Below are 27,064 nucleotides of genomic sequence, written 5' to 3' on the forward strand. Positions count from 1 at the left end.
ACGATACATTCCTTTGCTGCTGCAGAGCGAGGTCGTTACCATGACAACACATTGCGTTTCAAATAGTCCGCTTTTTGTGTAAAACAGTTTAAACCTAAAAAAGAACAAGATTAAAATACTAACAACTGATTTAATATTTCTTTCTTTCGTCAGTGTCCATGGCATAAACGGGATAAAGCCAGACAAGGTGTCCATTATCAGAAATGAATGGAGGCTGCAGAAGCATTGTCCGGCATGATCAGCACTCCACGTTGTCTATGAGTTTTTCATTATGGGCACTTCGTTGGCAATTATCCCTTACATAAATGTCGCGTAGCTGCTAACGCTCGGAAATGCATAACATTGGTTTTATAACTATAAAAAGGTCATGCTTAAAAAAAAAGTCTTTATACACATTTAAATGTAAACTTCTGAGCATCAGAGCACACCCATTCAAAGAGAAGCACTTCTCCTCCGCGGCATAGCGCAACGCGGGTTAGCCCTTGAAAAACTAGTTCAGACAATCCAAACCCTCCAAATGTACCTACAATTGGAGTGGTAGGGAGAAGCCGTAAGAATTCATGATTGATAGATTATTTTTTATTACAATGAACCTCAGCAATAAATCTTATTCTGTTGAAAAGCCCATTTACTTTTCTTTAAAATAAGGTTAGACAAATAGGGAACATGCATTTTTGGGTTCAACTTATCCATTAAATTCTGTGGTAGAGGGGATGATTGACATTTAAAGAAACAAGACATATAACAAAACCTTTTCACTAGTTTTTTATTATTTTATAAACTGACTTTAACTTTTAATCCTTTCTTTTTATCTTTGTGTCACACATTTGTGGTGTCTCTGGACTATATTCCACTTATTCACTAAAATTAAGAATCTATTTCTCTCTTTTATGGACTGCATTTTTCTCAAAAACTACATTGTTTACCTTTCAGATCCCAATCGGCCCAAACTGCACGGAGAAACCAAAAAGGACTGCTCTGCAAAATGTCAGATCCTAGAGGGTTAAGTAAGATTACATCATTTTCTTTTTAGTTTCGTTTAGTGCTGACTTTTTTGGAAAAGGGGATTTTAAAAAAACAAACTGTTTTTTACCTTTATATTTGATGAATATACAAAAAGGTTCCTACATGGGTTATGAATATAGGAGAACAATCAAAGATGTTGACGTATCAGCAGAAGACTGTGGATCTGACTGAGATGGTCAATGACTAAAAGACAGAGATTTTTCTTTTGCAATGAGTCAACTCTGAAGTAACTTTTAAGAGGGATCGTAGTTGTAGGCCCTTCAATTCATGCCAGACTATCAGAGATTTGTTGAGCTTTCAGTCAAATCTCAGTTGTGAACTTCTTGCTGGTTTAAACTAAAGTCAAAGTGTAACCTTGATTTTTCCCTTTCAAGTACAGAAAATTGTAAATGTATGAATACACTTTAACCTGCTATAAGAGGAAAGTGTCTGGTATTTCAGTTACATTTCCAATATTTGATTCAAAGTTTGTTTTGAGGTCGTAAACATTGTTTTAAAAGGAACAAAACCAGCTGACTCACTTTTTGCAGGGTTTTTGGGTCACAATGTGTTTCCAAAAACACTGTAAAACATTTTAAAATGGCGCTAAGCACACACCTACTGGTAAATGTTTATGAAAGAGACAAAACAGAAAGCTGTAACTTTCAGGGTCTTGACCCCTTTCTGATGACGTCCAGAAGGGAGAAAAGATTAAATGCAACTTTTAACAATCCAGATACTAAAAAAAAAGGCAATAAATTGGAAAGTGCTTTGATTAATTCTCTAAATTGTCATACGCCTTCTTTACTTTAGTTAAACTGCCAAACCCAATGAGGAAGTGCAAATTAAGTCATTTAATAAGTTTTTTAAAATAGCTTTTTCCCCACTCCCTTTTAAACAATTAATCAAAATATTTGACAAACATATTTAATTGATCAAATTTGCAATTTACTGTATAAATGGAAATGTGTCTGTCTATGACAATTTTTGACTCAAAGTTTTAACTTGAATTGATGTGTTTGATGTGAACCCAAAGTCCTCAGAACGGTGTGATTGGTTTAAGTTGGTGTAAGTCTACATTTCTATGGCAACCACTCTCTCCAATCAGAAGTGAGCACGTTAGAAGGCCACACCCCTTCCACCCAAAGTGGGCTCGGGAGAATCTGTTAATCAAACACTTTGAGCATTCAACACGAGGCCACATATTTTTATTTAGGAATCTGATTGGTTAGTTTATAACTCGAGTAACTTGTGCGACAACAAAAATATCATGGAAAAGAATTAGGATAATGAAGAACATGTTAATGGTTATTCTGACAAATAGAATGACTGATCGCTGTTTATGTCTCAATAGAAGTCTATGGGATTTCAGCTATTTGGGACCAGCGGGTACTTCCTGTTTGGAAAACAAGGGGGGTGAGCTTTCTTAGTCTAGTTCTCATATACAACTAATGGGAGAAACAGATAAACGTCAGAGGCAAGAACAAGGAATACTGGATTTAAGCAGAGTTTCCTTTGACTGATCTGTTTGTATTCTTTCTCTTTGATTTAAAGGTGACATAAACATGACAGCATAACTGACTATTATTATCAACAAAGCGTAGCTGATGCAGTTACTGCAACTTGACCTAGTTTCCTACCAGTGGAAACCCAAGCAGGTCAGACCTTACCGTTAGGTCATCCACAACAACAGGGTTTGATCTCTCACTTGCAAATAAAATTCCCCTGGCTTGACAGATTTTAGTGCAAATATGGCTACTGAAAGCCAATAATGCCAGTTGGATTATTTTTACATTAACGTTTTTGCTCTTTTGGTGTGCATAGGCCTGTGTAAAAGAATGACTTGGTGAATCGATCAAGATGGAAAAGAATAACATAATTATTTACATTTTTTTATGATCGAGAGGTTTCAGATATCAGAGTCTGAACAAAAGGTGAAAACTGAGTGCTACTAAAAAGTTATGACAGAAAGTTAAACATTCTCTTGTTTGTAGCACTGGCAGCCTATAAAAAACATCTTTGGATGTTCACACTTCCATCTCAGTATTTTTTTCCTTTATTGCAAAACTCAGATTTAAAATACACAATCTGGTTGCAAAACTAGGGGAAAAAAATGACAATATTTTAATTGAACTCTCATTTGCTTCAGGTTTACTGAAGCTGCTGGAGGTCCAAGGCCCATTTGTTTGCAAAAGTATGCTGCTGTTGCCTAAGTAAATGTAATCCATCATTGCAAATGAGACCACTCTAAAAGTTGTTTTTTTCCAAATTCAACATTAAAATACAGCGATTACTGCAGATGCATGAATCAGCTCTGTATACAGACAGCTTAGAATATCTACCAGTGAATTATTAAGCTTGACAAACAAACAAGGATTAAACAAATGGAAGTGAAGTCATCGGGTTTCTCAATAATGTCTTTGTACGTTTTTTCTTTTTGCTGTTTCCCTTGTGTTTACTTTCCCCTCCAAAGTCCTCCATAAAACCTGGAGGTATGTTTGTGATTATTTGCACCTGTGAGACCAAAGCCATAGAGGGAAAAACATTCTGTTGATCCTATTAAATCCACACGAAAAAAAGGAACCTGACTTGCAGTAAAATATTTCACAGTTGAGGAAAAATGCAGCTCTCATTAGGGCTTAAAAGCCTGATATTTAGCAGAAGCTGTTTGTTCCCAACAAACTTGCACAAATGTGTGTAAAGCGCCAACAGAAAACACTGAAGCAGTGTTGAATCACAAGAAAATTTCAACACTAAACAGAACCATAAACTCTTTCATTAAATGTCTGCATGCACTCTCTGTTTTCTTGATTCTTGGCATTCTATTATGCTTTAGGTTTTGTTTACTCCTATTTCACAAACCCTATCTAATATAATTCCCTCTAATTAGGCATTGCTTATTCATCATTTAGGCCAAAATTCCTTTCAATCCAAACACAGATCTTTTCTGAAATATCCAGCAGACTTGGCAGAAAAATGTCTGGAAACTGCTCCTTCTTTTCAGTGTTGTGGTCTCGTCGCTCGATGGTTTAGGAGTTGGTTTTAGTCCACGATACGGGAGTATCGGACTGAAAAATGCCATGTTTATCAAACAATTCCACACAAACCACTTGATGCTGGATTTCATTGACTGTTTCTCCCAGATACGTTAAAAACCGCACAAAGTAGTTAAACAGGATGGAGTCTGCAGAACTAAACCCAAATGATCTGCAAATGGGGGAAAAATTGTGCAACAAGCAAAGAACATATTTGGTGCAAATACAATAAACTATGTATTCAGAGTTTTTCACAGAGGCAGCATTTTGCCCTCATAGTGTCTATTTCAAATCCATGGGACAAACCTCCAAGCAAGCCAAGAATTCTCTGCTCAAATGAGAGCGATAAGCTAAACAAAACACTTTGGGGTCAAACGTAGAGACCAAAAGGTCTGCAGTGACCTTAAAGGTTTGTATTGGTCTTCTGACATCTTTGCCTGAGTGACAGAGCTGGAGCTTTGAGGTGTTTAGAAGCTTTCAAACAAATCTGCACCAGGTTGTTCACAGAGTTGTTGGTGGTGTCTTCAATGATTTATGTGCTTTAAGCCAGAAGTTCAATCAAAATGAGAAAAATCTGTGAGAAGATTGTAACCTATGGAACTAAAATGGGATAGATTGGAGATATGAGCAAGAATCGGTTAGAGAATCTCAGTGCAAGTTTGAGGTAAAGATTGCTGCAAATGCTGAATTTTATTTCACATCTTTTACTTTAAAACTCTTGATTTAGCTTTGGCCTATATTGTACCTTATTTGTAATTTACTTTGAACAAAATGTTTTGTTCTAAAGAATATTCAATTCAGAGGTGATTAAACAAAAACAAAAAAACATAAAAGTCTGTGGCTTAAGTGTCATGCTCCTCAACCATGCAGCTCTCATTCTTTTTGTCCCGCCACTTTCTCCGTCTCCTCCTGTGGTGCCACCAAAGCTCCTGGTACTCTCTTGGTTCCCAGGGTATACCTTGTCCTCAGTGTCTCCATTTCAATGCAAGTTTGCAGTGATTTTCCTGCTTTTGTCTGAGTTCAGTTTAAGTCCAGTCAAGTTAATCATCACTTCAAGCTCATGTTGCTAGTTAAGTCAGAGTTCCTATTCATTCAGGTGATGTCTTAAAGTTGAGTCGTGGGCATCTAGACTTCAAAGTTTTCTTTCTTTTTTAAGTCAGACTAATCAAGATATTTCAATGAGGGGTGAAACACTTGAAGCTAGAGGACTTTAAGTCTAGATGCTGTTGCTAGTTAAGTTTTGAACCACATCCTTGCTTAAGGTTACGTCCATTTTTCTACCCAGCTTCCTCACTAATTAGCTGTTGGATTTTTTTATTTTTTATTTTAGAAGATTCCACCCAAAAACTACAGGAACTACAGACTTCCTTTCACTCACTCAATTTGTGTGCTCACCTCTAGACTCCTCGTTCTGCCAGTATCCTGTCCAAGAGTTTTTACTCAGATCTACCAAGTAAGAACTGTTTCCTCTACATTTGTTCATCAACATTTACTCTCAGTAACCTTAAATAAATGACCCCATTCTCACCTGTATTTGAGTTGTTTCTAGTTTCCCCATCCATCACTCATGTTTTGATGCAACAACAAGAGAACATGCTCAATCAGCAATGGTTGAACACATACGGCATTGTAAGGTTTTGGCAGGAGACCAAAGGTAAAGAAGCAGGTTTTCTTTAAAGCACAATTTGAAAGAATTCCCCTCCCAGTTCTCAGAGGTGTAATTCTCTGGAGTTGCTGTTATTCATTTTTAAAGTGTCATGCAGCTTATCAAGTTACAATAGTTTCATCTTTATCGGTGCTTTTAAATTAGAAAGACGTTTTTTGCTGAACTTTAAGTGATGGGAAAAAAGAGATGATTAAAAAAAAGACATCAGGATGTCATTACAGGTTGACAGTTACCCAACAGGACACAAAGTGCCTGAGTCATAGAAACTCAATTTGTTTGGTTTAAGTGTTAAAATCCCCAAAGAGCCCACAGAGAAGCAGCTCTAAGAAACAACAGCTCCAGATGTTGCTTGCTGTTTGATCAACCTCCACTGTTCATAATGAATTCCAAGGCTATGTGGGTCAGTTCCATGTTGCCATTGGCCCAAAAGTGACTGGAACAGCAGCCCCCCAGCGTAGCAAAGCTTGACATAATGAGAGCAGTCCTCTCCAAGTTCCAATTCCTTCAGTCAACCAGGGGCTCGCTGCTCATTATGTTTCCAGAGAAGCAGGAAGCTCATCAAGTTTGGAAAAATTACTGTAGACCCTTTTATTTGAGTGAAATGATGAAGATTTTAAGGCCGTGTCACACAGCCACGATGTGCATTCTGCGCATATTGAACGGATGAGAATTTATGTGGAGAAAAAAAGAAGTGTTATTGTTTTTTACATGAAATTTTTACAGATGTATCACAAATGAACCACTTTGACACCACGCAAAAAGTACGAATAAACTACTAAAAAGAACACCTATAAGCCAAATCTAGCCCAAAAATTGGTGTGCCAATTACGTAATTTTATGATGTTGTATGTGCGTTGTATATGCAATATAAGAATTTAAACATCGGTGGTACATGCGTAGTCTTGAAAAGTCACGAATTTGCGTATGCATCTAGCAAAAAATCATGCACAATTGCATAAGATTTATGTAATAATTATGCAAAAACTACTTAAATTACACATAAAGAGCGTAATCCTTAACTGACCCAAGCTTTTTAACACCTCAAAAACAGATTCACATTGACGAACAAAAGAAACCCTTATGAATGACTTATATCACGGTTTTATCACCTAAGACTTTGGAAAATTCCCAAAATGTACATAGTGGCTTTGTGACACGGCCTTTACATAGTTTGTGTGGAGACCCTATATTTTCTTCTATCTTGATAAAACGCAACATTCAGGGGATTTAGTACATTTATGGTAGTTACTAAAGATCAAATGCAGACACCTGATGAGAATCCCATGGATTAGGTTCATGAAATGAAGGACGACTAGAACATTTTGTGACCTTTTGTAATGCTTTTCAGGTAATTAAGAGGTAATCCGAAATCGACAGTGTCTTCCATCAGATAATGGTTACACAAAATAGTATTTTCTTGTGTGTGTGCCCCTAATTAAAAATCACAAATTACCTCTGCAGAAATTGAAGTTTTGATGTCACCGGTTTCACATGTTGTCAACTAAAACGTGTTTATTAGCAGCAGAGCAAAAAAATCCACCGTTATCCTCAGCTGAAGGTGTTGCGTTTCAGTGTTAACACAATCTAACATTGTGAATGGAAATAAGAGTGAGGAAGAACACGGTTCACAAACTACCGAGGAGGACTGCATAACCCCCCCTGTCACTTAATATAACACCTTCAGTGCATGGAGTCTGATGCTGAATGAGATATCTGCACAGAAATGCTGGTTTGAAGCATGGTTACAGAGAGAGAATACAGACTCAAGCTGATGTGAAATAATCGTTTCAATGCCGGAAATGAAATCAAATCACCATAAACATGAGTCAGACTGAGCATGGAGCCAAAGTGTGATTATGTTTTATGCAGCAATCGAGCCAGAAGAAAATCAAATGGGGAAAAAAACCCATCTTGTTAGCAAATCATTTTCTGTCGTCATAATACAAACTCATTAAAAAGATTTCTGCTAAAATGGATTAATGGTTGCAAATTGCTAGACGCCATAGACATATTGATTATGTGACTGATGATTTCTGGCGTCACCCACATGATGAGCGTTTACTCCGCCCAACGCAACAATGTTCAATGCATGGGGGATTGGGTGGGACAGAATAATACGAGTTTGTCGAGTTCATGTGTGAGTTTACCACCCGCCAAAAACTGCTTCCCATCATGCTCTATTTAATCTCTGATAAATTCAAACCAGCTGATTCAGGTGGAACATTGAGGTTTTTCTGCTCCACGAGGTTAGCACCGTTCTTGGTTTAAAAATAAAGCTGTTTTGACTAGAACGTATAATTTAAGGTGTATTTATGGATTCAGTTTCTTTCTTTATACTTCACACCAAATTGCTCCATACTGTATATCAATCCTTAGTCACAACTGCCCCACGGATGGATCCAGGCTATCAGTGGGTGAAAAATGGGCAAACGTCTACAGGGCACATGGGTAACCTGCACAAAAATGTCAAGGTTAGCCTGTACATTAAACAACTTCATGCACATCTTTTCTAAGGGCAGGTCGTAGTGAACACCTGAATAACACGTGAGGGTAAGAAAGTGTGAAGTAGGCGAGATACAGCCATGTAGGACTGCAGCATTTAGCATTGCTACAAGGCCTGCACAATGAATCGCACATTTATCGTTGTCGCGATATCAAGCTGTGCAATACACATATCCCAAAACATGGTTACTTTAAATGTGCTAAAACAATCTTATGGCAGCTTGAAGTATTTAGTGAATCAAAAAAATCTATGAATTTGAGCAATCGATGAAGCCCTTTTATGTTAGATGCTCGTCTCCCATGTAGACTAGTTTCATTTGGAGTATAATTTAAGGTTTAAGGTTTGAATCTTATGTAAATTAAACTAAAGTGAAATGGATGGATATCGTCATCACAATGTTGATCACTAATATCGCATATTGCAAGTTTTCCTTATGTTGTGCAGCCCTAATTGCCATCATTTTTCCTGAAAGTAGCATGTTGGGTTTGTCTAAATGTTGACTGTGACTGCAACACAGAGGATGTGTTTTGTTACTTCCTGACTAAATAAAGGCATTTTGTCCAACATTTCCGGTTCCAAATCACGAGTTTCTGACAAAAAGGAATGAATAGACTGCATGGGAGGAATCGGAAAACCCGGTGGATGGCGAAGCGATTGAGGAGAGGTGGCGTGCAAAGAAAGCAGCCGTTTTGATGCAGACGTGAGCCGGAAAAAGCAAACCTGCGTAATCCCCTTGCCTGGCTGCCGCGGAGCTGAATCCTCCTGGAGCCGAGCGGTGGCATCCGAGAAAGATCGTGTCATAAAAATGATACAGAGCTGGGACTTTGGTCATGGGCAGGGGAATAGACATTATACATAACCCTGCTTTCATTAGACCTCAGCCTGCACATAGCAGCATCCTCTTCTCATCTGCCTTCCTTTTATTGCCTCCATTCCTCACACAGAGAATTCATTAGAAATTGACTGCATGACAAGTGTGCTGTGCTTAAACCACTTAATGGATGCAGAAGATTATAGACATGCTTCCTTGAGGGGAGATGTGAGAGACAGCCGGGAATGGCTAGGCGTGTGTGCAAACCGTGTTGACTCTCCGGAGGACTTTTTCATTACCATACATCACTGCCTTATTTAAAGTTCACTTCCTCTGTGGGCTGAAGAGGCTCTGACGACAGGAACTTTTCCTCCCCTGTGCACAAACACACAACGTTTAGGGCCGTCAGGTGGATGAATAACACCCAAACGGAAGATCAGATTCTACACAAACATTTCTTTCATACCAGCGTGTTTGGTTCTCATGCACTAGTTCACATAAAAACAAAAATAGACCAAAACAGAAAAACAACACAATGTGAAAAAGTTACGAGTGGCTGCATCTGGCACGTAAAAAGGAGCTGTGGCTTCTATTGTAACTGCAATTGTGCAAAGTCGTGACGGCGGATGACAATCAGGTATCCGAATCTTAAACTGATTCATTTGGCTCAAAACAGCCAAATACCTTTTCGTTTTACCATAAAGTGATGATAAACTCTAAGGCTGCAACAGATAAGAAGCATAAGCAGGAAACATTCCAAAAGCAGCGATATTGCTAAAACATAGGACTTTCAAAGCAACAATCTGGTTTCATTCGTAGCCTAAATAATTCTTTTTGTTCACATCTAAAACAGGAAACAACAACAAAACCCTTTTTATTTGACTAGAAGTCAGACAAAAGACTTGCTGAAGTTGTTTTTGCACCAAAGTATTTCCACATCCCCAGTAAAGTTAAAGGACTTCCTGAACTACTCCAGCAGCGTTCATTGAGCCCCGTCTAAGGCACCGTGAGAACAACGAGCCGTCTGCAATCCCTATCTGCTGCTCCACCCTGTCTTTAAAGAGTGATCTCACCTTCCAGATAGATTTAACCCACACCGACGGCTCTGGCAGCTTAGAAAGACTCGAGCAGACCATCATTTGTAACATGTAACATCACATGAAACACAAACCTCACTAAAGAGCAAAATGTACATTAAAGAACTCTTCGCAGAAAGCCGTTATAACAGATGTTTATCAGTAAAAAGGTCCACACCTGGGAGTTTCTGTGCTCTTCTGTGTGCAGCAGTCTTTAGAAGAGCTTTTACAGGCAAGTTGCCCAGGCTGACCTCTGCTGGCGTGAAGCCAGGGTGGAGACATCTGACCTAATCCAACATGATGAAGTGATGTGGCTCTCCCGTCACACCGGATACTGTTTTACAGACACAACCGACCTAAATCATGAGTAACAAATTCTCAATAGATCATCGGAGGCCTCTGACTCTTCTTAAACAGGAAAGAGGAGGGCGTAAGCACAAGAATCATCCTGCAAAAAAAAACGTAAATGCAAAAAAATGACTGTTCAGAGTAAAAATAAGCTGCTTTTCTCTTTAACAGAAAAACATAGTTTCAGATTTGTGAAAAGACAAAAACTAAATATATATTTGCATTTGTTGTAAAAACTAGTTTAAAAAAAATTGCCAAAAAAACAACAAATGTTTAGCCTCAGAAAAAGAACTTTGATTAAAACTTCACTCAGGCAAGACAAAAAGAGCGAAACCAGAGATTTTCTAAAACCAAACCAAATTTTACAAACTAATTCTATGTTTAAATTATTCCTCTGGCCTTGTGTGTTTTTTCTTTTAACCACAGACATAGAAACACAGGAGTTCTCTCAGACAACTGCGCCACATTGTACCAAAATTGACAATTAGAAGGGACAAAGCAAAATGCGAGTATTGTTGATGCCACCTGTGGGTCTACCCACCTGACACTTAGAAGCATTGGCCCTCAAATATAAAAATAAATAAAAATAAATATCTGCCTGGAAAAACATCAAAAGTAAAAATGATTCCCTCTACACACATACACACACACACACACACACACCCACACACACACAGTTGCCATGAATGGGAAATCATCACCGATAATTAAAAATCTAAACGTTTTTAACCCTAATATGTAAATACATTTATTTTTAGTGTTAAATCTAACATTTGAACATTGTAGTGAATGTTGAAATGCTATTATTTGACAACAGCTTCTAGTGGTCTGTTGAGAAATTGCAATATATGGTGCTTAGGGTTTTAGTTTAACGATTTAAAATGTATTTTTAGAAGTTTAAATGTAAATTTTTGACCTACTGCTGTGGAGCCGCCTTGTTTTAGCTGAAAATACTTTTTTAAAGGTACGGTAAAGATTATAGCTGTTGCTATTATATAATAAAACTAGAGTATTTCATTCTAATTGTTGTCATTATCTATTATGTTGCATCAACATATATTATCTACTCCTTTGCATAAGGTTATTGGCCTGACTTTGGTCGTAATTCACTTAGAAATCCCATGGTGCAGTAATTGTCGCTCCCAGAGCTTCACTTTGACCTCTGGGACATTTTCACTGCGTTGTGAAGGTCAAAGAAAAACAACAAGCTGCCTCCTGATTGAGCTCACGACCCCAGGAACCTTCTTCAGTCTTACACTGAGACCCAAGTCATCGTAGGGGGGATCTTCAGAGTGCAAAGTGAGCCGTTTTGATGCAGAACTAAATGTTTGCTCTCTTCTAGTTTCAGGGTCAGTAGAGAAAATTGCACGCTCACCTGCTTACCTGAAAAATCTGCTTTATTTATTTTTTTAAGCAAGACCTTAAGGAGCTGAGGTGAAAATAATGTGATTCTCATTCAGGCGGCAGCCCAAGTATTAGATCAAGCTGACCTTGTGCAGAAACAGTGACGAAATGATGAAGTTCTGCTTTTAATGCTAAGAAAATTAATATAATAATTAACAAGTAAGCAAAAAAAAAAAAATCAATCTTCAAATAATTTAACAGTTTGAAGGGATTTATCATTCTTATGAGAGCAACTAGTAAAATGTTTCCCGTTTGTAAAATATAGTCTATTTAATTGTGTTCACACAATTTCAAATCAAAATTGTCCTTGGAGCAAAAATAATAACTCTGTATGCAAATGTAGTTTACAAGCAAACACTTGAAGAGTAAAACTAATACTTTAGTTAGTCGCACATGTTTAAATTCACAAAATAGATTTATATCAAAATAATTAAATTTAAACTAATATAATTTCCTCACTGCTTGGAATAAATAACCGTTTTCATTACTATCTGAATGAGTTTGGGAACTAATCAGTCTAAAGTTTAAAGAAAGATTTGAAGTCTAAATTTACCAATAGCAGTTATGTAAACCAGGCATGTCCAAAGTCTGGCCTGGGGTTGAAATGTCCACTGGCCAGCAGGCTCCAGCTATAAAATCAATAAAATCCAGCAGAACTGTGTGAACGATGTCTTGATTCTGACTAGAAAAATTACGTCGTAAGCCGTTGTAAACCTGTAGCAACCATCCGTAGCTACTTGTTTCTGTGATCAGAACGGCGACTGTTTGTATGTCTCAATAAGATAGCTATATTTATATTGAAATTATTTCAATTTAGTTCACAGTAAGCATATAATAGGGAATAATATGTAATATTTCATATTAACCCAGCTTTTATATTGTCTTTATCCCAAACAGATTTTTTCTTTATTTTATTTAGGAAACATTACCGTATTTTCCGGACTATAAGTCGCCTTTTTTTTCATAGTTTGGCAAGGGGTGCGACTTATACTCCGCAGCGACTTATATTACAAATAAATTGAAATAAATACATTGTTAACCCTCCTGTTATGTTCATTTGTGAGGAACATTGATGATGTTCCTGGGTCAATTTGATGTATGAGGTATGTTAAGTGTTAAGAGTATGTTAAGTGACTCAGAGAATCAGCAAACATTTTTTTACAGTAAGATCTTGAAGGCGAAAAACATAATATTCTATTTTCCAATGATTTCATAGATTCAGAAATGCAATAAAAATGACTACATTCTACAAATACAGGATGAAAACAGAGTATTAGTTGGACAATGATGCTTCATGAAAGGAATAAATAAATAAGTATGAGAAAGAATTACTGTGAAATTATGAGATAAACAGTCTGCTATGATTGTGTCATATGAGGTTGTGTAACTTATTAGTTCTAGGTCTCAGATTTTGTCAAATAAATTTCCCGTCAAAATGCGACTTATAGTCCAGTGCGACTTAACTGCGTTTTTTTCTACTTTATAATGCATTTTTGGGCTGGTGCGACTTATACTCTGGAGCGACTTATAGTCCGGAAAATACGGTAAATATAAAATTCACAGTAATTTTGGTTAAAAGGTAATTAGATATATTTCTGTTTTATTTGAAGTATCCCATTGCAATAGTTTTCATTAAATAGTTCCTTTTAATTTATTACTTATTTAACAAATGTATTATATTATTAGTTTGTTATAATTTACTATTTCATGTTATTATAAAGGTTTAAAGAATGCAAGCCGATTGATTTGTTCTCGTACATTTTTACCCCACCAAATCTGTCCCTCTGCAAAAAGTTTTGACACCCCTGATGTAAACTAAACTGAGGTAAACTAATTTCTGAGAAAAACCAAAAACTATCTTAGACAGTCAGCTATTTTAGTGATTTATCTTTTTATAAACACGTCTGAACGTAGACTTGTGATGTCTCAGTTTTAGCTGTGATCGTGCATTTTGTTCTCCTGCTGAACGAACATTTTCACAAAATGGAGTTTTATGATGATCTATGGCCCCTGATACGACACATTTTCCCTGATGCAATTTGTCGGCCACTTCTTGACAATGAGTTTTAGTCTTAGCAGAAGAAAACAAATAAGAGCAAAATAATAAAAGCTGCACAAAAAAGGGGGAAATCAACAAACACTGTTGTGTGTGTAATATATCAAGTGAATGAATCCAACCCCCAATGAACGCATACACACACAAAACACTATCACACACACATAGACACATTCAAGTCAACGTTCAAGTACAACTATGGTGTGATTTATGAGGCCTGTGCTGGATGCTGCTTTGCAGGGTAATGTATTTAGCTTTTATCTGCCTCCTGTAGAAGGCAGCCCGTATAAACCATTTTCCACTCCAGAACCATACACCCACAGAGCTGCAGAGAGAGAGAAAACTATCCACAAATACTTTCTGTTAGAATAGGAGGCCAGTATGCCTGGAAGCTGTTGGTGGAGACATTATTTAAGGAGTTAGCTCATAGATGAGATGTTGCGCTGACTGAAAAGTGTGTTGTGGATAAAGATATTCCAAGTCACACACGTTTTCAAAGTTAAAAACTGCTTTGCCTGTGCAGGGAAGACAGATAAGAAACAGTAACTATCTGATTCTACGCAGAAAGCTCAAATGTAATCCTCTCCCTTTGATCCTCTTAGAAACAGAGGTATTCGCTGATAAATCAGAGGCAGGATTGAATGAGAAACAGATACTAGTATTTTGCTACAGACTTAGCTCTACAAGTGACCTGATGTTTGTGGGGAAAGGCACATTTGTACCCTTGTTTAAGCCGTACTGAGGTGTGTTTCCTCCTTTTCCTTTGCAAGCTGTAAAGCTCACCTTAAACATGGAACAAACAAGCAAACCCTGAGCCACTTAAACACCCACTCTGATCATCAGCATTCCCACTCAGCCTGCAAGGTCAAGTGGGCCGAAAATGTGGGCCTCGAATGGGTTTGCCCGCAGTTTCCATGGTGGCCCACCTGTGTTTGCCCACATTGGCCTAATTGAGTGGGCTGACTTGCTATGCTAGCCAGCTGCCCTGTGGACAGCTACGCTCTATCCAGCAAGCTAAGATTTAATGCTGCCTGGTGTATAGCGGAGCTGTATGCTCTGGCTAGCATAGACAATGTGAGCAAACACAGGTGAGGCCACCACGGAAACTGCGGACAAGCCCATTCGGAGCCCATTTTTAAACCATATGGGGCCCACTCGGACTTGCTGGCTGGGCAGTGGTCTTTTAATTATGATAATGCAGTTTCTAGGCAAATCCTGTGTCGTAGAAATTCACCTTTGATTTGTTGGTGTGGAGCAGCCCCGCCCCCCTTCCCCTCACTGTTTTTTGGTCTGCTCCTGGTTCACAACCATTTGAATAAGAAATACTCGGAAATAAAATGTAAAGCTTAATTTCTTTTATATATGTCCTCCATCATAAAGAAATGCCACAAGAACATGTTTAAAACACCAACAAATAAAACCTTTTTCATTAGTGTGTCTTTAAGAATGAGGGTAAAGTCATAGTACCAAGAAGTAAAACAATCCAAAGGGAATAAATATCTTTAGTGCAATGTATTATGGGTAAAATGAAAAAACATCCGAGAGGGTGAATCTAAAGAGGCATAAATCATTAAAAAGTTAGAAAAAAATGGTGTAAATATGCAGGGGCATATTCATGCATCGTATTCAAACCATAGATGTTTTTCTGCCGTGCTCTCCCCAAAAATCAGCTATTTTAAGAGACACACATTCTGTAATGTTTAAAAAATTCCCTAAAAAAATCTTCAGGGGTTATTTTTTCTGCCAAGGAAAATCCCAAACACACAACAGGGAAAGAATAAAACACAACAGCAGCTGTTGAAGTTACAAAAATACCGGTATGCTAAAATCGTAATGAGAAAACATGTTTTTTAATGGTTTTTGGCTTTCATTTGAGTCTTCTAGCAGAACTTTTCCTTTAGTCTCAATCTTTCAACTCAAGAGGACCTTTAACCTGGAAGTCTGGAAATAACTGCAAGTCTCACACATGAATCTTCGCCTAGTTTAGTCCCTCCTTCATTTCCTGTGTCTGTCCCTTTTCTGCTCTTCCTCCCGCTCACATTTCTTCTTCTTTATTAGAAATGTGTAGCAACACATTTACGGGTTGATTCATGGACATTCCACTCATAAAGAAAAACAGCTTTAACCAGATCTGTGTAATATCTTCCTCTGTCTCACAGGTACAATACAGCCTTGCAGACTTCTCCTGACCTCAATGCGTTTGCTGCAAATGAAGCAGATGATACCAGATGTTCGACTGCACTTTTTTCCCCCGCAGTGTAAATAAAGACTTAGCAGATGGTCTGTGCTGTTCTTACATGGTAGTACAGGTTAAAAATATCCATGCGTTGGTGACTTGAAGTCAAAGTGTAGAAAGCATTAAAGATCCTTGTGTCTGTCATATCTTGGTTCACAGGATTGTTGAAGGGATCATCAAGAGTTTCATGCAACAAACTGGTAAAAGACTGACACCATTTTAAGATGCTTAACCAATACGCACTTGGATCTATGGTTTTCTTTGACAATTAAGAAATCGTCCAATGACAAAATTCTTTTAAAGAACCCCTCTGATGAAAATGGTGTTTTTAACATGTTCTTGTGCATTTTTCTGATGATGTATACAAAATTATACATCTGTATATCTGACATATAAAAAATTAAATTTTAAACTGCATTTCAGAGTACGTCTTTATTTAAATTGTGGGGAATTAGGAGCAGATGCAAAAATGTCATTTGAAAAAGAGTGTTTATTTGTTCGTGGACCACAAGCTTCCTGCTCTGCTCCACTCTGATGCATCCAGTTGCAGACAAATAGATCCATGTACGTCTTGCTTTTCCTCATCTGGGCTGTCATCTGGCACAAAACTGTACGGTTGGATTCTTACAATACTGCACGCCATTTTTATTGCAGTGGTTATGTTGTGTTGGGGGTGAGGGTCCGTAAGATAGCAGAGCAGGAGAGCACAAAAGAATGGGAAGAGGAAGGGTGATCGGGGTTACTCCGCACCAACAAAGGCGTATTTATAATGACCTCCTGCCCTGCAGAAACTATACCCCAGAAAATGACAGTTTTTTTACATTTGGCAAAAAAAACTGCATAATAATAAAAGACCAAAAACGTTTTTTAGAACAACTCAGTATCTGCTCTAATATGAAAAACAGTTATTTTAAAGGGCCCATACCATGCTTTTCTTAAGTTTTCAGAGTAAACAATACCAATTTACATGATCTTATATTACCTTTGGCACACTTAAGAACAGATTACTTATGAAATATGAGTTATTTTCATGAACTCTTTTTCTACTAGGAAGTAAGACCACTTGATCTCTGAGGCACCGCCTTTCACTCCGTGTGGGTGCTGCCCGTTTCATGATGTCATCCTAAAACCGGCCTCTGCAGCATGTCTGCGTTTCTCCCATAAAAAACAAACAACATCTAAACCTTTGTAAAGATGGAAGAGATGTGCATACCATATATCTACTTTGAGTAGCCTCTCAGTTTATTCCATAACAGACAGAATGGTGATGGTTAATGGGTTCATTTTGCGGTGAAATTCGGTAACAAAATGCAGACAACACCAGATGAACATTTAAGGATTTACTGAAGAACATTGTATTATGTTTTGATTAGCGCTGGCTGCAAATGTGAAATAGGGGTGCATATTAGTAGGTGTGAATGTGTGACCCTGCAAGAGTCTGGGAACTTTTTCAAAGTGTACTCCGCCTTTGCCCAGCAGTAGTTGGGTTGGCTCCTGCTGCCCCGTGACCCTGAAAGGGGTTCAGCAGGTTTAGAAAATGGACATGTGAAGTCTCAGCTAATTTACTTTTGCTAGTTTGAAGCCACAGCTGCATTCTCCTCTAATCTCTTCCTTTCTTCATGTTGGCTCCTGCCCAGCTGACTCTGTGCATCTCTTTATGCCAAACAAATGTTAAAAAATATATGCAGATCCATAAAGTGTCCTACTGTTCTTTTCTTTGACGCCTTTTTATTGTGACATTGATGAGTAACCAGATGGTGAGGGCAAGCCTGCCTGTCAAACTTCAAATCAGCGAGCAGCATATGGAGAGCTGAGGCGACTGAACAACACGTCACTGTGAAAGCTGGTCGCATGTTGAGGGCACAGATCAATTTGAGATCAGAAGTTGCTTGATCACAATTATCAGCTCGACTTTTTTGCATTTATATGGTTTCATGTCTTTCAAATTTTGTCAAACATCTAAAGAAAACAATTTTTAATCACTTCCTTTTTATTTTTTGAACCAAACTGCATTTCTAATTCGTGCATTCTTTGGTAAAATAATGCATTCAAAAATATATTTATAGAAGTTGAAATCCAGTTTTTTTCCCCTTCTGCTGCACACAGAAGCATACAATGTGTTCGTGAGTTGACATGTGTTTAGAAATCCATGCATATTTATGCATTTTTTTCAGTAGAAGTCAAAGTCAGCAGCATGAGAGCCAGCAAGCTGTTTCTGTTAGCAAGGATTAAAGACCCGAAGATTAAACTCCATTACAATGATCATTGGGAAATATTTTCTTAAAATGTCTGTTTTAAAGAGAATTTTAACTCCCACATATAATCTAAAAAAACTGTTCTGTGAGGGTTTTGATCTTTAAGACTAATGACTTGATGTACCAAGAACAGCAGTTTGGTTTCAGAAAGGTAAGAAAAAGAACCACAGATATGTTTGTTGTGAGGATGCTTCTGGAGAAGAACAGAGAAGGTCTGAAGGAGCTGCATTGTGTCTTTATGTATATTACTTTATTTATATTGCCCAAACAGCTGGAGAGCACCGGGACTTTCGTTGTCACAAGCTTCTTGTGTAACAATGACAATAAAGGATTTCTGATTTGTGAATTCTTTCTGATCTAGAGAAAATCTACAGTCAGGACTATAAATATTTGGACAGAGACACATTCTTTCTAATTTAGTTTCTGTACATTACCACAGTGAATTAAAAAAAATGCCATTGAAGTGCAGACTTTCAGCTTTTATTCCATGGGTTGAACAAAAAGATTGCATACAATTCCTTTCATTTCATGGGCTTGTTAGTAATTGGACAAATGAAATAACTGAAAACAAAATGGTCATTACTAATATTTGGTTGAAAAGCCTTTGTTGGCAATGACAGCCTCAAGTCTTGAACTCATGGACATCACCAGATGCTGGGTTTTCTCCTTCTGAATGCTCTGCCAGGCCTTTACTACAGCAGCTTTCAGTTACTGTTTGTCTGTGGGCCTTTCTGTCTGAAGTTTAGTCTTCAACAAGTGAAATGCTGCTCAATTGGGTTAAGATCATGTGACTGACTTGGCCATTCAAGAATATTCTACTTCATTGCTTTAATAATCTCCTGAGTTGCTTTGGCTGTATGTTTTGGGTCGTTGTCTATCTTTATTATTAAACGCCGCCCAATCAGTCTGACTGCATTCACCTGGATCTGCAGACAGTATGTCTCTGAACACCTCAGAATTCATTGGGCTGGTTCTGTCCTGTGTCACGTCATCATAAACACTAGTGTCCCAGTGCCACTAGCAGCCATGCACGCCCAGACCATCACACTGCCTCCACAGTGTTTTACAGATGATGTAGTGTGCTTTGGATCATGAGCTTCTCCACGCCTTCTCCATACTTTTCTCTTGGCATCATTCGGGTCGAAGTTGATTTTGATTTCATCTGTCCAAAGAATGTTTTTCCAGAACTGTGCTGGCTTTTTTAGATGCTTTTTAGCAAAGTCCAATCTAGTTCTTGAGGCTTATTAGTGGCTAGCATCTTGCAGTGTACCCTCTGTATCTACTTTCATGCAGTCTTCTTTTTAAGGTAGACTTGGATATTGATACACCTACCTCCACTTGATTGGTTGTTGTGAACGGGTTCCTCTTCACCATGGAAATGATTCTGCCATCATCCACCACTGTTGTCTTCCGTGGACGTCCAGGTCTTTTTGCGTATTGAGTTCACCAGTGCTTTCTTTCTTTCTCAGAATGTACCACACTGTTGATTTTGCCACTCTTAATACTGTACCAATTTCTCCAGGTGTTTTTCTTTTTTCTCAGCTTAATGATGGCTCCTTTCACCTGCATGGAGAGCTCCTTTGACCGCATGTTGTCTGTTCACAGCAAAATCTTCAAAATGCAAGCATGAGTCCTCTAATCAACTCCAGGCCTTTTATCTGCTTCACTCATCATGACATAACAAGGGAATTGCCCACACCTGCCCATGCAATAGCATGGAAGTCAATTGTCCAATTACTTACGAGCCCATGAAATGAAGGGATTGTGTTTAAAAAATGCTTTGTTTTTCACATTTTTATGCAATCTTTTTGTTTAACCCATGGAATAAAAGCTGAAAGTCTGCACTTCAATGGCATCTGAGTTGTTTTATTTAAAATTCACTGTGCTAATGTAAAAAAACAAAACTAAAAAAATGTGTTTCTGTCCAAATATTTATGGTCCTGACTGTATGACAGGATCCAGAGAGAGGAGCTGTGGTTTGGATGAGTACGTCTGGTATCCCAGAGAAGATCATTGGAGTTGTTCAGGACATGGCTGAGAGCTGGAAGACGGTGGTGATGTTCTATTGGTGTGGCAGGACTTTGTGGGATTGTACCAAGGATGAGCTTGTTTGTTGTGATAAAGGACAGATTGACAGATGACATTAGATAGGAATCTCTTTGGATCATGATGTTTGCAGATGACATTGTGATCTATGGTCTTGTGAGAGTGGGAAGCAGGTGGAGGAACATTTTGAAAGGTTTGCTCTGAAAAGGAGAGGAATGAATACCAAGTATCTGTGTGTGAATGAGAGGAACTCAAATGGAATGGTGAGGTTACAGGGAGAAGAGGTGAAGACAGTGGAGGACTGAAGTACTTGGGGTCAACAGTGTGTGTGTGAAAAAGGTGAAGAAGCAATGGAAACAAGTTGGAGCAGGTAAAGGAAGGTTTCAGGTATGATGTGTGACGAAAGAGTGTCTGCGAGAATGAAAGAAAAAGTGAGGAATGATGTGGTGGGAGGAGCCCTTTTGTTGTCATAGTGACAATGACCCTAAGATCTAGAGTTTAGGAATTTTTTTTACTAAAGTATTTATGTATAAAAACAGAATTGTTATTTTGTGGCAGAGAGCAGGTAACTATCCTTGCTCTTGGTTTAAAATCCTGTGTTCATGATTTTTTTTAAACAAAACTTTTTTGCCTGTAATTACTTCCATAGAGCTCAACAGAGGGTTGACGGCTTTCATTAAAAATTTGAGGGGGATGGGCAGTGTTATTTTACACATTATTCTAGGCTGCTCGTTCACCATCACAACAACTGGACCAATTAAGAAAGGATCCCAGAGTTCCCAGTGGGAACAGAATAACAATGTATAGAAATTCAGAGGCTGTTTTACAATCTGAGCACAGAGCTGCTGTTGCTAACTACACCTGACAATGAGCAAGCCTTTTCGGACCTTCTACCTTTATTATGGATGAGCACCCTTCTTAGGCTGCAGCTTAAAGGCTAGTATATTTCCAGCCTTTTTCTTTTTCTTTGCCAGTCATGCAGGAAGCTCCGATGTTGTGCTGGGATTTAAGCGTGACTTTCAGCATCTGTGCACCCATTGTGGTGATTCATGCTCATGTGACTGAGCTATGCTAGGAATTTAGGTTAAATTTGTGTTCATCTGTTTGGAGCCCTTTCTTCCTCTCCACTTAGACCCACCTGACTCACAGCTTGATTTGTGATGGAAAAGTGCATCACCATGTAGAAAACCACTGGAGGCGTTTTTTGCATTCACTTCTACCGAAAATAAACACTACATCAAGAAAACACCAACAACTTACGATCACTTTTAAACATCTGTTTTTACATTTTTATTTTCTTTTGTTTTAACGTATACAGTTGATGTTTCCTCTTCAGTTTTTACACAGCACATGTTTTTCTATTTTTAAAGTTTAATCATATGTCTTTGTACTAAAAGTCTTAGCAGGAAACATCTCAAAATCAAACAGCTATTTATTTATTTATTCAATTTTTTAATCAATCTATTTATTTTAATGTATTTAGTCACTTTTACCATTTTATATGTCTACTAAGGCTTGTTCATGTACTTTTTTTCTTTTTTAATTTATTTTATCCTTATTTTAGTCCTTTTACATTTTAGCTGTAATTCCAGTTTTCCTCTGAGGGATCCTCCACATCGGTGATGGACCCTTCTCAGTGAGCGGTGTCGCTGCGATGGGATCTCTCAGGTCCGGCTCTTTGTCTAGATCTGGGGGGTCCTGTGGTAGTGGACTCTGTGAACCTGGGTGGGGTGTCACTGATGTGGACATGTCCCCAAAACATTGTTTCCCCATCTTCAGTACAAAGCCAGGTTTCTACATTGCATCCTTTTGTCTTTATATCATATTGAGTGATTATATGTGTTATATGTGTGTGTGTGTGTGTGTGAGAGAGAGTGGGGGGTGTGTGTGTGTGGCATTATGCCAATTTTTTAATTACATATTTGTTTGTCCTTTTGTTTTTAAATTTCATCATGTAAAGCACTTTGAGTACCTTGTGTTGTACAAGTGCTATACAAATAAACTTTGATTTGATTTGATATCAAATGAGAGAAAATAAAGTTTGGGAAAAGTAAATAATTTTTTCAACTACATAAAATGCCACTCATTGCAAGTTTTGAAGCAACCCTTTGTTTAGTTAAAAAATCATTTGGATTTTGCAAAAAGGCTGCAGGGTCACGAAGTTGACCAATGTCTAAGAAATCTAAAGCTAGCAACATATGTGATGGTCTAGATTATAGGTATGGAACAAAGGTCAGTGGAGGTGTGACTAACTGAATAATATTGAAACTAGCTTCAGAAAAGAAAACCTGTAACTTTAGAGGATGAAAGTGTTAAGATGCTGAAAGACAGTGAACATGGCTTTTATGAAAAGAAATGTGTAACGTTAGATGATAAAATTGTTATCGAGCAGAAAATAGCTGAGTAATACTGAATAGGACTTTATAAAAAATAAAAGAAATTCTGTAACATTAGACAATGAAAGTGTTAGAAAGCTTAGAAATGTATTTATACATGAGAAAATTGTCAGAGAGCTAAAAAAATATGTAGCTGAATAATAGCTGAACAAGACAAAGTACAAAGCAAACTGCTGAAGTAGCTTGTCATTTTGGGAAAGCTGAATTTGATTGATTTACTGATGGATATGTACAAATAAAACAAAAGACCAAATGTCAAGCTACATAAAGAGTTGAAAAGTGGAAATAAGCTAAAGAATATTGAACAAAGCTTACTAAAAATTTAATTTAAAATTAATATAATTCAATACAAGAAAGATGAATAATGTTGTACATGGCTAAATGAATGAAGTTTATAGAATAGAAAGCATTTTTAGTCCTTGTACACACTGTCTGCTTGTTCTGGCCGGTATGGACCATAAACACCTGCCAGAAGGCAACAGGTTGAAGAGATAAAAACCGGGATGAGAATGGACCTTCAGAATGTTTCTGGCCCTGCTGAGACAGTGGGAGTTGTAGATAGAGGGCAGCTGATGATTTTTTGTGCAGTGTTGGTCACCTTTTTTTTTTCTAAATGAATATCATATGCATATATAGCTAAATAAAGAATGAATGCTAAAGTAGCTGATAAAAGTGAAGGAATTAGAAAAAGAGTTTATGCTAAATTGCTAATAAAGAGCAAATTGTGGGAAAACTCCAATAAGTTCCTAAACATTATTAAATGCGTGCATAAATTAACAGTTTTCTTTAAAAAGCTGGTACAAAGCGGTGTTTAGTCAAATAATGTTAAATACTGGTGAAAATAAAATCAAAATATATTATCTGCACATAAAAAAAAAGAAAAAAAAAAGAAAGCTGGGCTGTTACAGCACATGTAGGAATAGAAATCACCAACAGAAATCCAGCTGTTTTTACCTTCCAGCTGCTTTAATCTCAAATGCAGATGTTAAGGAACGATTTAAAAAAAACTGCATATGTTAAGGGGGAAAAAGAAAAATCATGCTCATTTCAACTTCAAACACCTCATTAAATGTTGCTGTTGCAATGACGTGCACACAAATAAAGTTGTTCACACTTTGTAAATGATCGGCTTATTGCTGTGCGTAATCTTGACTTGATTGCGTATTCTTCAAGAGAAAAGTGAAGCAACTGTGAAACGTTTTAAAACAAAAGACTAAAGAAAACAGAGCTAAGATTGCTCTGCAATAGTTGATGAAATAAACATGAAGGACTCCCACAGGACATGTAAGAGGCAACAGCATCTGTCTTACAGGCACACAACAGGAATACTCACAGACACACAAACAAACAGAAATGGCGTTGACTACTTACCAGCACGCATCTCTAACAATAACTGATTTCAGTAAACGCTGCTTTAAGTAAGAAACCACTTCTGAGAGGGAGAACGGGCACTATGAGAGTAAACGGTGGCAAACGTGTCAACAGAGTCGTGTGGTTGTGCTGATGCTGCGTTGTGTTGAGTGGAGATGAATACAGTCAGGTTTGATGGATCCGCAGAGAAACAAGAGCCTCTTTGACTTCTCTTCATGTTGTCGTATTGGAATATTGTTTCAGACAACCGGCCCAAGTGGATTTCAAGCAAAGTCTGCACACATAAACTGTCTGCAACTGTAAGCTATAAATTTGCCCACAGACGCTGACACATATAAACACAAACACCAAAGGCTTCTTTCTTTTTTTCATACATGCAGACCTGCCTCACAGCCACCTCTGACAATGGAAAACAGACTCTGGGTGGAAAAAATATGGTACATTTTCATGAAAGAGAATGAAGTCATCCGGGGTAAAAAAAAAAAATTAATCACTATAAAAGATGTCTGAAAGGAATAAACTGAAGAAATCTGTTGGAAGCACATGTTAAAGATTCTTTTTTTTCTTATATTACAACGTACTGAGCACTGTTCTTCACACAGAGAGGTTTGATTACCGAATACTGTTATTTAAATGTAATTGTAATGAAATCTAAGTTTAAAGTATATTTAAAATTCCCCAGGAAAGCAAAAACATCTATTATCGTGGTACAGAGATAGAGTGTTCAACCGTTTATCGGAGGATTGCAGGTTTGGTTCCTGCCTTGTCGAAGTGTCTTTGGGCAAAACACTGAGCCCCACATTGCTCCTGGGGGTTAAAGGTTGGCGCCAGTGTAGTGTTCAGCAGTGCAGTCATTCTCAGTGTGTAAATTTGTGTGTGTGTTACTACAAAGTGCTTTGCGTCTTAGGGTGCATTCAGACTGGACACATTTGGTCCACTTTAAGTGAACCAGAGTTTGTTTCCTCGGGTAATCTGGAACAAATATTCAGTCTGAATACACCCAAGCGGATACTGGTCTTGGACCAAAACAGCCACTGTAGCCTGGTATCACGGGATGTAAACAGAACATTCATTCAGTAACCGCCTTGCAGCATGCTCACAAACGATCAAAATTGGTCAATGAATTATAAAGTTTGAATTATCCCGACAAGGACTGGAAAGTGCCATTATTCTTTTAATAAGTTTAATAAGTTCCATTATTCTTTCTCTCGTTGCTTTGCCCCGCACTCGTAGTTCCTGGCCAATGACTTAGGAGATCTTAAGTCACATGGTTTTGTTTACAAGCTTTGGTCTGAAGCAGAAATGTGCACTTGACAGCAGACTAAATACAGAACAAAGGCAAGGTTCTGGACTTGATCCGGACCAAATTAAGCAGACTTGGTCCAGACCAACTGAACTTCAAAAGTACACACCCTTTACCATGTTAAAATATTCTTATAGCCTCTTTTGTAAGATCACAAATTGTAAACTTTCTACGCATTTGATCAAAAAGTTTAAAGTTCTTCTGTATTTAAACTTTTTAATTAACTTTTGGCTTAAATTCCCATGATGATCATCTTTTGATCTATTGTGAAAGTGTTCCCAGTGGTCTTTTAATTATATTGATGCCGTTTTTAGCTAAATGCCAAAAGCCGATGTCATTGGACATAGTTTCTGCAGAGCAGCAGTAGTTCATTAGACATTTTACCTATGAGTTGTGGGCGGGGCCATTGCCGCAGAGCAACTCCGACCCCCTTCCTCTCCCCGTTACTGAGAGTTCTCTGTTTACACTCTCTCCCACTGGCTTACAGTCTCCTCACACCTCCAACCCAACATTAGCGGTGCAAAAAAAATGGCGAGGAATTTCGGAGCTAGCCAGCTAAGATGAGGAAAACAAAGATGTACATGGATCTAGGTGTCTACAAGTGGATGATCAGAATGGAGCGGAGCAGGGAACTTGTCACCTGCCCAGCTTTTTGGCAGTAGTCGGTCAAAAAAACAAGCTACAACACAAATTACAATCTGCTTTCTGTCATGCAAACATTAATGCAATTTCAAAACTAAGTTGAGCTCTAGTTTGTGTGCAGTTTTATATAATACAAAATGAAAAACATAAACCTTATAGTGTGATCTGCTTGTAGGTGTGCTCATGAAATCAGGGATAATCAGAGATAAGCAGGACACGTTTTTAATCAATCATCCACTTCAAATTTGAAATAAATGCTAGTTCTCCCTTTTTCTGTATTTTAAATATGTAACCTTTGGACACATACCAGTAATTGTGTTAAATTGTTGTATTTTGTGCATGTGTGGCTTTAAATGAGACTTGTTTGGAATTTTACCAAAATATATCAAATTACATTGAATTATTTGCTCACTTCAGGGTCTATTAACTGAGTGAAAAAGCTTTCGTCATGTTTTTGGAGGATATTTCTGTACAGCTTTAAATCAGTGCAGCTGCAGCTCCTCGTCTCAGCAAGAACCACATCATGCAGTTTAACTTAATTCACTGCAGTTATGATGTAATGGTACAGTTTGACTAAGAGAATGGAAATCAGAACGGAGATGTTGCACACACGTCAAAACCTGGAGGAGTGTTTTTAGGCAGATCCAGGACTCTGGAAGGACTTCATAGCTGCTCTGGTAACAATTCTGTGTTCCTCTGGAAAAAAAAGCAGGAGTTCTTCAAGAGACGCTCAAACTGATAGGCAGTTCTGAAAAGCAAACGAAAGGACAGATGGAGCTTTAGGTTCATGTTTACAATCATTTTGCATAAATTAAAAAGGCAAGACTTGCTGGATGCAGAACTTGTAAGTAGAATAAGATCATGGTTTATGTTTAAAGTATAAATTTATAGGATTAATCAAGAAGCATAGT

General features: G+C 37.8%; 1 protein-coding gene and 1 long non-coding RNA gene across 6 annotated transcripts in view; both read right to left on the bottom strand.

The window, feature by feature from the left end:
* The window catches only part of hexb (hexosaminidase B (beta polypeptide)), a 189,030-nt gene that overhangs the window by 84,421 nt on the left and 77,545 nt on the right, over positions 1–27,064 (bottom strand). The gene's annotated exons all lie outside the window — the stretch shown is intronic.
* Positions 9,107–26,902, bottom strand: LOC144996437 (uncharacterized). The gene is made up of 2 exons (XR_013659387.1): positions 26,766–26,902; positions 9,107–9,395 (listed from the first exon to the last, which is right to left on the bottom strand). It is a non-coding gene; the product is annotated as an uncharacterized LOC144996437 (long non-coding RNA).

The sequence above is a fragment of the Oryzias latipes genome, chromosome 12 (genome assembly GCF_053564925.1).
Source record: "Oryzias latipes strain Hd-rR chromosome 12, Olatipes_Hd-rR_3.1".
Classification (NCBI taxonomy): Eukaryota; Metazoa; Chordata; class Actinopteri; order Beloniformes; family Adrianichthyidae; genus Oryzias; species Oryzias latipes.